This window comes from Neophocaena asiaeorientalis, unplaced genomic scaffold (assembly GCF_003031525.2).
Source record: "Neophocaena asiaeorientalis asiaeorientalis breed wild unplaced genomic scaffold, Neophocaena_asiaeorientalis_V1.1 scaffold14, whole genome shotgun sequence".
NCBI classification, from domain to species: Eukaryota; Metazoa; Chordata; class Mammalia; order Artiodactyla; family Phocoenidae; genus Neophocaena; species Neophocaena asiaeorientalis.
Genome location: NW_020175192.1, coordinates 13043946 through 13054797, shown reverse-complemented (window position 1 = coordinate 13054797; position 10852 = coordinate 13043946). Strand labels below are relative to the sequence as shown.

General features: G+C 38.8%; 1 long non-coding RNA gene across 1 annotated transcript in view; it reads left to right on the top strand.

Annotated features, from left to right (window-relative positions):
* The first annotated feature begins 826 nt into the window (after positions 1-826).
* LOC112413175 (uncharacterized) overlaps positions 827-10852 on the top strand; it is an 85606-nt gene continuing 75580 nt past the window's right edge. The window contains exon 1 of the long non-coding RNA XR_003005915.1: positions 827-900. This is a non-coding gene — a long non-coding RNA (uncharacterized LOC112413175). The remainder of the gene's footprint in view (positions 901-10852) is intronic.

Genomic DNA, 10852 nt, shown 5'->3' with positions numbered 1-10852 from the left:
TTTTCATAGCTGTTGATTTGGCAATGTGGCAAACTGAATTACGTTGGAAGAACCCGTCTGTTTGAGTACAAATACCAGAGAATCACCTTTTCCCAGCCTCCCTTGCTTGTGTCCATCTGGACCATCTGATTAACAGATTGCTAATATACTCTGGTGTGACGCGAGACATTTTAAAAACTGCTATCCTTGTCCCATCCTAAGTGACAACCTGCTTCTTGACTTAACCATGTTTCTTGGGGAGTCTCCATTCCATGGATCCATTTGATTTCACTTCTTGCCCAAATTTGTGTCACTTATGATTTCAATTTAAAATGTACTTGTCATTTCTAAATAACCTTTAAAATGTTGTCACTGTTAAAAATGAGTCGTCCTAACTCCTTTTGCTGTTTCTCCAAAGAGTGTACCCCAGGGACTCAACCTGAGATTCAGAGTAAAAGATCTCGAAGTCAAAGAGCAGGAAAAAATAGTATGGACCTCACTGTTGTTTCACTTATTCTTCATCTTAAAAAAGAACAGTGGCAGATGTCAGCGTGGATCACCAGCAGGGACCACCAGTGGTACAGACAAAGACTTCAGAGCCGCAGCCAAAGGTTTGGGGTCAAGGTCTGCGTGTTCTGTTCACACGTTAAGTTTCTAACAAGAAAGACAGGCAGTTAGTGACTTTCCTCTGTACTGTGCTAACCTTTGCCTTGCTTCTTTGGTCAGGTGTTCGCCAGGAGCTGTGATCCCATCTGTGGTACCTGCTGTCTCTCACCTCTGCCCCTCCTCCTTACACCCATTGGTCCCACCCAGGCTCTGCCCTCAGTCCCTCCCACACGCCCTTCTCCACGGGTTTGCCTTCAATGTCTGTGATCAGAGTGTTGGGGAGCCATTGATTTCTCTACCACAGGCTACTCTCTGGTAAGGCCACAAGAGCTCTTATATTCCTTTTCACCTAATGAAAGATAGATCTTGGTTTACTCAGCAATTTTCTTTTTCTGCTTTTTACCAAATACTGCCAGATCGTGACCAAGGGAAAGCTACAGCTATCTGATTTTATTAGTTTATTAGCTCTCTGACTGAAAGTGTGGCTTCATACTTCATTTACCAGATGTTTCTTCTTCCTCCCTCCCCTCCCCTTCCCTTTTTCTTTCTTTCTTTCTTTTTTTTTTTTGTGGTGGTTTTTGTTGTTTTGATTTGGTTCTGGTTTAGCTTTGTCCCAGTTATATTTGAAGACTGGTACTTGTTTGTTTATAGAACAACTACAAAAATTACTGCTCAGTAAGATGTGGGCAGTGAAATGAAGAAAGCAAGCAGCGTTCTAGACATTCTTTTCTTGCCCCAATGCTTATTAGTTCTATGATATTTATTAAGCTTCTTAGCCTGTGGGTTCATTTATACAGTCAGATGGTGGAAATTGGTCCTCTTTCAGGTCTTTTTAAACTTCAGCATTCTTATAAGTCTAAAACTATATTGTTACAAACATCTAAAAACACACTTGAAAATCTATAATGAAAGGATTCTGAGAAAATGTCAGGTTAAGCATGTGTTTCTGGACCCAGCATCCTACCACCTCCTTGCTAGGGCCACTCAACAGCCAAGATAAGTGTGACATGCCAGCAAGTGTCTGTAGCTGGGGGCAGTGGCCCAGGGCATGTTTTTTATGCTTTAAGGTACAGACACATTACGTGGGGATCTTGTTATTATGAACATTTCTTGTCAGTAGATCTGAGGTGGGGCATGAGATTCTACATTAAACTCCCAAGTAAGGTTGGTGCGTAGGTATCTAGAGGGATTCCTGGGTGCATCTGAGGATTGAATGCTGTAGAGAAAGGACAGGTGCAGAGACTCACTGTTGGGCTCGCTAGGTGGAAAGCAGAAAGTGCAGGCTAGTGGGGTACATTTGCCTCTTCAACTGAGACTCCAGATGATACAGAATGCTGATGCCGGGGCATCTGAGGGAGCCCAGTTGAAGACTCTAAAGGATCTTTCTGGCACTCTTCATGTTTGCTGTCCATGTTCTTTGAAGAGAATGAAGACCCTGTGTCACATTGAGGAATGAATTGTTTGCAGCCTGTGCTCATCAGAGACTTTCCCTCTCTCCCCTGAGCCCCTCCCCCCGAACTTGCATCTCTTCCCATCCTATAAACAATAAGCTCCACCCCCATCCACCATAAAATGAACTTGCCGTCTCATTCACCACTTCCTGCCAGTTCACCATTTGCCGTGGTTTTTCAACAACCTGACTTCTGTGGGGCTGAGGGAACCCCGCCCAGGAAGAGGTATCTGGTGCGGAGGGGCGAGCAGGCTGGCTAAAGGGAGTAGGTTTGTTTCTGTTGAGGTTCTGCTAGCAGACAAGATGAGAGAACTTTAATAAAAGCATAAGAAGATCTCCCAGGAGATGTCACTGGAGCAAAAAGAAGGCTTTCAGAAATTCAAAAACTGATTTACAAATTTAGAAATTCCATAGAGGATATGAGACACACAGTAGACCTGGCCTAGAACTGAACTGGAATTTGGGGAGAAGAAATGGAAAAAGTAGAATGCTGAACAAAATACAAGGAAATAGAAGATACAAATAGATAGGAATGGACCTGGCCTGGGATTTTATTACATGAAAAATGAGTGTTAGAGGGAGAAAAAGCACTGGATGAAGAAAAATTAATGTTCACGTAACTATATAAGAAAATTTTTCTGAGCTGAGGAGAGACTGTTTCTATTAGCAAATGCTCACCAATACCCAAGTAAAATTTATTGGAACAGACATACATGGCTATACGTCACTTAAATTTCCAAACCCCAAGGATGGAGAAAATACAACATTCAGATAGGAAAAACAGGTACTTGCATAAGAAGAGAATATAGGCTAGTACCAAACTTCCATTTGCAGACTTTTGATTACAAAAGAACTGTGATCTGTGAATCTTGTCCAGAAGCATAATATTCAAATGTGAGGGCAGAGAAAAGATATTTTTACACTTTTGAATTCTTGAACATGGATCACCCTTCATTACTAAGGAAGATCCACAATGCTCCAAAAAAAAGGAAAAATTAAATCTAAGAGCTAATGAGAGGGGGGAAAAAACTAAGAATACAAAAGTTTGTGACAAGCATATATATTCCTGTAAAATGTATATTTTAAATTATAATGCAAATGCAAGAAATTATAATGCAAAACACAAATATATGTGCTAGATGTATAATAAAGATAAGATCATAAAACAATTATATGGAAAATAGAAAAAATAATAGAGAAAAATCAGTGAAACTCAAAGCTGGTTCTTTGAAAAGCTCAACCAAATAAATGATAAAAACTCTAGCCAGACTCACCAAGAATAAAAGAGAGGACACAAATTACCAACATTGGGAGTGAAGGGAGGAAGGGGTCACTAGAGACCATCCCCACCTCCAGACATTAAAAAGATGTCTTAGATAAAATAGGCAAATTTCTTAGAAGACACAAACTGTAAAGCTGAACAGAAATTTTAAGAATTAAAGGATGGGTAAAAATAAATCAGGCATATGCAAACCAAATCATATCAGATGAAATGAGATACAACAGCAGCAACTGTGATATCGGCTGTGGGAGAGCCATGAGTTTACAAGTGATGAGTCATTTTATGCCCCCATCTCTTGCCTACCCCTTGGAGGGTCTGCGTTGTTTCCTTAGCAACCCAGTCAAACGGGGAGAGTTTGTTCCAGCATAAGTAACATGAATAATAGCTGTCACAGGCCATAATTTGGAAGCTTTCGCTCATTAAATGTCCAACGTAGCCTAAATAATGCCCTATTGCTAAGAAGGACATTCCGATTTTTTTTTTTTTTAACTTAACCAGGAATACATGATTCTTTGCAGTTTGTGCTAGTGGTCTCAGATATCTCCATTCACGCTGAAGAACAGATAGGATGGCTTCAAATGGTGTGTTAAATCCACTAAAATTATGGCTGCTAAAGCTTCCAGGTCCTTTTTTGCAAGTCACTGGAAGCAAATAGAGGGTCCACAGTTCCCAAGAAGCCTTTGTGGGCTGGCTTTTTTCCATGCCTGAGTTTCTGCTGCCACCCGCAGGCTCAGTCTGGGCACAGCACTTTGCCCAGAAAAATGCTATTTTTCAGACTTGCCAAAAGGTCCCTTAAATACTGTATATGTTGCAAATTGCACAGTGAATACAAATATGAAGACTCCAAGAATATGGTGAGTATTTCCTCTAGGAATTTCAGGCATATATATACATGTCACGGAAAGCAGTGGGATGATTAACTCACAGAAGGAGCATCTTCCTTTGCCAGGCTCTGAGATGACCACAGAGTCAGTAATCCTGGGACCACACAATTTTCCCAGCCTGGAAATTCAACTTAGGCAACCATTCCTCAAAACACAAAGAGATCTGGTGTAATTGCTGCAGAGATGCCCAACTTAAAAAATAATCTGTATTGTCAAGTCTGTAAGGTTTAATTGGGGAGAATGATCAAATTATTTTACCACTTGGAGCCTCAGTTTCAGGAAACTAAATGCAGTAAAACCCCGTAAATGACCGTCATTTCAAACTTTCATTTCAATGGCCAAGAGATGCTAGGCTAGTTGTATTTGCCAATACTTGGCAGTGTCACTGAAAAAAATTTCTACATAAATTTGTCTTTCTAGTGACATGAGACTTTCTAGTTTATCAGTTATAAATAATTGCTGTTGACAGTTTATAGTGACAAGTGTTTGATCTGTTGTCAGTAAGATGTTCATATTACTGATTTTTTTTCTTGTATATCATGACTAAAATTTAAGCAGCTCAGAGTGTAAATATTAATTGAGCTGTAACTCTTAGCTCCCTGATACGTGGCCGCAGAATCAGCAGCTTTCCCTCTGAGTCACAGGATTATGAGGGAATAAAGGGCAGTGCTTAATAACTTAATAAGTTATCGAGAAACCCTAAGAACAGCCACAAGTATCTTTAGAGGTGGTTATCAAAACTTCTCCGGTGGGGGTGGAATGAGAACGGCAGATCAAAACGTAGAAGAACTATGTGAAAGGTCTATATATGGAACCATGAAAACTCACCCCACCCAGTCCTTTCCTCTGCCCAGCTCCATACATCTACAGCCAGACTTACACCCTTCTGGCAACAAATGGGGACATGCATCCTCTTCTGGGGGATATTAACATTGAGATGTTGCCCAGTGAACCAGTGAGGTCCCTTCCCAGTCATGCTAGAGTAAAGCCAGCCGGACACTAGTCTCATGAAACACACAACTTACAATCAGCTCAGAAATGCACCTCACTCATAAAAGGCCAGGCACAACTTGACAAATATTTGAGGAGATGGTCTAAGAAAAAGGAAAGTAAAAGGGACCAAATGAACAAATGGAAACCATGTGTTCAGAAGAAACAGAGACAATGCAGGAAGCAGAAGAAAATTCCATAGAAACATATATGCTCAGAGGAATAAGCAAATATGCATATGTGAAACAAGAAGAGTATGTCTTTTAAAAGAACAGAACAAGAAAAGCTTTGGAAGTTAAAAATCGGATAGCCAATATATTTTTTTAATCAGGGAAAGTGTTGAAAGTAAAGATGAAAATAAAACCTCCCAGATGTTTTTTTAAAACTACTAGAGCTAATCAATGAATTTGGTAAAGTTGCAGGATACAAAATTAATGCACAGAAATCTCTTGCATTCCTATACACTAACAACAAAAGATCAGAAAGAGAAATTAAGGAAACAGTCCCATTCACCATTGCAACAAAAAGAATAAAATACCTAGGAATAAACCTACCTAAGGAGGTAAAAGACCTGTATGCAGAAAACTATAAGACACTGATGAAAGAAATGACAGATGATACAAACAGATGGAGAGATATACCGTGTGCTTGGATTGGAAGAATCAATATGTAGATGTGAAGATGACTATACTACCCAAAGCAATCTACAGATTCAGTGCAATCCTTATCAAATTACCCATGGCAATTTTTACAGAACTATAATGGAATATTACTCAGCCATTAAAAGGAACAAAATTGGGTCATTTGTAGAGACGTGGATGGATCTAGAGACTGTCATACAGAGTGAAGTAAGTCAAAGAGAAAAACAAATATCGTATATTAATGCATGTATGTGGAACCAAGAAAAATGGTACAGATGAACCAATTTGCAGGGCAGAAATACAGACACAGATGTAAAGAACAAACGTATGGACACCAACGGGGGATAGTGGTGGGGGGAGTGGGTGGTGGTGGGATTAATTGGGAGATTGGGATTGACATATATACACTAATACGTATAAAACAGATAACTAATAACCTGCTGTATAAAAAATAAATAAATTTTTTAAAAAAAGATAACAGAAGACGAAAGGTAAGTAAATTAGAAGATCATTGTAGTAGATGCCACAGCAAAAGTATCAGAAGTCCAAAAGGAGAGGATGAAGAAGAGAGTGCAGAAAAGTGTAGAAAACAGTGCAAAGAAATTATCAAAGATAGAAGAAAACTTCCCTACAGTGAAGACATAGTTTTACAGATTCTGGACCCACTGCCTGCCCATGACAATAAATAAAGGTTCACATGACACATCCTCCTAAACTTCAGAGGTGGAGATAAAAAGAAATATCTAAACATTTCCAGATTAACCAGGACACAGATAATAAAAAGGAATCCAAATGGTATGACTTCTGAACGGTAACCCTAGTAGCAAGAAAACATTGGAACAATGCCTTTAAAATTCTGAATGAAAGTGATTTTTTTCAACCCAGAAATTAAGACCCAACCAAACTACCCATCAAGGGTCAGCCTATACTAAAGACAGTTTCTGTTACTCGGGCAAGTGTCATAACCTCTGCACCCCCGTGTTCCCACCTATAAAAACAATGGAGAAGTAACACCCACCTTGCCGATCTCCCAGCGTCCTTGTTAAGGTAAAATAAAACAGCTTCCATCAATAGAGTACTAATTTCCATGTAAGTTCTAAAGTCTGGGGCGGTGTGTTTTCATCCTTGGACCCGCTAAAGTACCCAGGCCAGTGACTTACACTTAGTAGATATCAATAAATAGTTTTTGAATGAATATATAAGACTTGTAGAAAGATTTTCTAAATGTTGAATCATGGGGCACTTAACAGTAATAATATTTAGAAACTTAGTATATACAGTACTGCATTAGAGAAAAAGTATGGCCTAGCCATGAAACAGAATATTGTGTGTATGAATAGACTGAGTGGTGGTGGTGGTTGTTTTGTCCTGGGACAGTGTTCATGATATAGTATTGCTGTGTTTATGGAGAATTTTAGGTCGGTAGGAAGTGGCATCCTACATACATACATACATACAGGCACACCCACACACCTGCTATATTTCCCAATTTAATTCACCAAAAAGAGAAATGAACAGAAACGAGGTGGCTCCCAGCAGGTGCTAGACCGTGAGAGGTGTGTCCTGGTCCTTGACTTCCCAGAAGTTCTGAAGGAGCTGGTGTCACCCTCTGTCCAGAGTTGAGAAAACAGCTAAATCCTTGCAGAACCACTGCCCTCTGACACTCAGGTTTGTGTCATCAAGCCAGAATAACATACACTGATCATCTATGTGCTTCCATTGGAAGAAATACTTATGAAATTTGATCTTTCCTTGTTCTTGAACCTGACTTACCGCCCACAAGCCCCCCTCCTCTTCCATGTAGAAGGTCAGGGCAGTGCCTAGGGAGCCCTGAGTAATATCTCTGTTCTCCACTGTCTCCCCACTGTCCACCCCTGCGCTGATTCCATCTCGGTTTCTTGGGTGGTTCTCAAGCTGTGTTGGTTTGAGACCACATCACGAACCCAGATAGTCTGTGATCTCAAATATTAAAAAATATAGACAAATAGAAGAAAATATCATAAAATATTCATGGGGGCTGCCTTTGAGTGATGGGATTACAGTCAGTTTTTGCTATTGATGTTCCTTTTATTTTGTGTTGTTTTATTTTGCTTTAGTGCTTTTTCAGTACTGGCTAAAGGTTCTGTAGTCAGCATGCCTTAGGCAGAGTAGATACATATAATGTCCAACTATCTGTGATCTTTCTGTGGGTGAATCTGAAATCTCCAGCCACACCTTCTCCCTTAATTTCTTCTAATCACACATTTCCAACACCCTACAGAATTCTCTAAAACCAATCAGTATCTATCAAATAACCATATAGGGCATTAGCTTATTCAGTGATTTAGGGGCACGTTTTGTGGCTGATCCCTCCTACTGTGTAGCTGGAGAAATTCTGCTGCTCCAAATTAGCTGATCTGTGGAGGGTTACTGAGGTAGTTCTAGGAGGATGAGCAGCTGATTACGGATATGTGAGAAGTGTTTCAACAAAGAACTATGTCATGTTTCAGTGAGAAAGCTTCGTGCTCCCTCAAGCATATGCTCATTTGTTGGAATGAATCAGTAGAAGCTTCATGAGAAAACTTCTCCTGGTACATCTCCTTTCAAACAGACTTAATCATCTTCCAGTCCTCACAAATCCACAATAAAATTATTAAATGTATTCTTGGGATATGGACAAGTGATGCCCTTTCAACCTTTTGTAAAATGTGAATTAAAAGAACAAAAGCAGCTACCAGAAAACTTTACTGTTTTTTGTGATCTGTAATATGCAATATAAAAACAATAAATTTCTTATGCAAATAAATGCAGCTTTCAGCCACATCCCCTACCCCACCCTCAAGGCTGTATCCAAGCCCCTCCCAGAGAGAAATGCTAGAGCTGCACTGATCAAAGAGTGAGCCTCAAAGTTTTTTACTTATAGAATTGGGTAAAATCTACACACTTCTTGCACTTGGTTAAGTTGATATCAATATTTTTCATCACATTTAAATAGCTACACAAGATGTCATTTGTGATGTATTTGTAAATATCGACATTAAAATACTGGTATTAGTTTTACTTCTAATCTATTCAGTAGAATCCAAATACTATAGAGATTTAATAGCCATCAGCATCCATTTTAAAGATATACATGTGAACTCTTCTAAGATATTTGTCATTATTTCTTTTCTCCTTGACTCCGTTTCATTTCTACCAGAATTTTATCCTTTGGTAATGCTTTTTTTAAATTGAAGTATAGTTGATTTACAATGTTGTGTTAATTTCTGCTATACAGCAAAGTGATTCAGTTATACATATATATATATATATATATATACACACATATATACACATTCTTTTTTTATTATTTTTTTCCATTGTGGTCTATCACAAGGTATTAAATATAGTTCCCTGTGCTATAGAGTATCCATTCTCTATATAATAGCTTACATCTGCTAACCCCAAACTCCCAATCCATCCCTCCCCTACCCCCTTCTCCCTTGGCAACCACAAGTCTGTTCTCTGTCTGTGAGTCCATTTCTGTTTTATACATAGTTCACTTGTGTCATATTTTAGATTCCACATATAAGTGATATCATATGGTATTTGTCTATCTCTTTCTGACTTACTTCACGTAATATGATTACTTTTATTTCCATCCATGTTGCTGCAAATGGCATTACTTTATTCTTTTTTATGGCTGAGTAGTATTCCATTGTAAGTACGTACCACATCTTCATTATCCACTCATCTGTTGAGGGACATTTAGGTGGCTTCCATGTCTTGGCTGTTGTAAATAGTGCTGCTATGAACATTCAGGTGCATGTATCTTTTTGAATTATAGTTTTGCCCAGATATATGCCCAGGAGTGGGATTGCTGGATCACACGGCAACTCTATTTTTAGTTTTTTGAGGAACCTCCATACTGTTCTCCATAGTGGTTGCACCAACTTACATTCCCACCAACATTGTAGGAGGGTTCCCTTTTCTCCACACCCTCTCCAGCATTTGTTATTTGTGGGCTTTTTAATGATGGCCATGCTGACTGGTGTGAGGTGGTGCCTCATTGTAGTTTTGGTTTGCATTTCTCTAATAATTAGCAATGTTGAGCATCTTTTCATATGCTTGTTGACCATCTGTATGTCTTCTTTGAAGAAATGTCTATTTAGTTCTTCCCATTTTTTGATTAGGTTGTTTCTTTGTTATTGAGTTGTATGAGCTGTTTGTATATTTTGGAAATGTATGCAAATATTTTTTCCCAGTCTGTAGGTTGTCTTTTCGTTTTGTTTATGGTTTCCTTTGCTGTGCAAAAGGTTGTAAGTTTGATTAGGTCTCATTTGTTTATCTTTGCTTTTATTGATATTTCTATAGCCTCGGGAGATGGACCTAAGAGAACATTGGTATAATTTATGTCAGAGAATGTTTTTCCTATGTTCTCTTCTGGGAGTTTTATAGTGTCATGTCTTTTTTTTTTTTTGCATTTTTATTTTTATTTACGCTTTTGAATTTTATTTTTTTATACAGCAGTTCTTATTAGTCATCCATTTTATACACATCAGTGTATACATGTCAATCTCAATCTCCCAATTCATCACACTCCCTCCCCACCCCCCTCTGCTTTGCCCCCTTGGTGTCCATATGTTTGTTCTCTACACCTGTGTCTGTATTTTTGCCCTGCAAACCAGTTCATCTGTACCATTTTTCTAGGTTCCACATATATGCGTTAATATATGATATTTGTTTTTCTCTTTCTCACTTCCCTCTGTTTGACAGTCTCTAGATCCATCCACGTCTCTACAAATGACCCAATTTTGTTCTTTGTGCCAGTACCATATTGTCTTGATTACTGTAGCTTTGTAGTATAGTGTGAAGTCAGGGAGTCTCATTCCTCCAACTCCACTTTTTTCCCCCAAGACTGCTTTGGCTATTCGGGGTCTTTTGTGTCTCCATACACATTTTAAGATTTCTTTGTTCTACTTCCGTAAAAAATGCCATTGGTAAGTTGATAGGGATTGGATTGAATCTGTAGATTGCTTTGGCTAGTATAGTCATTTTCACA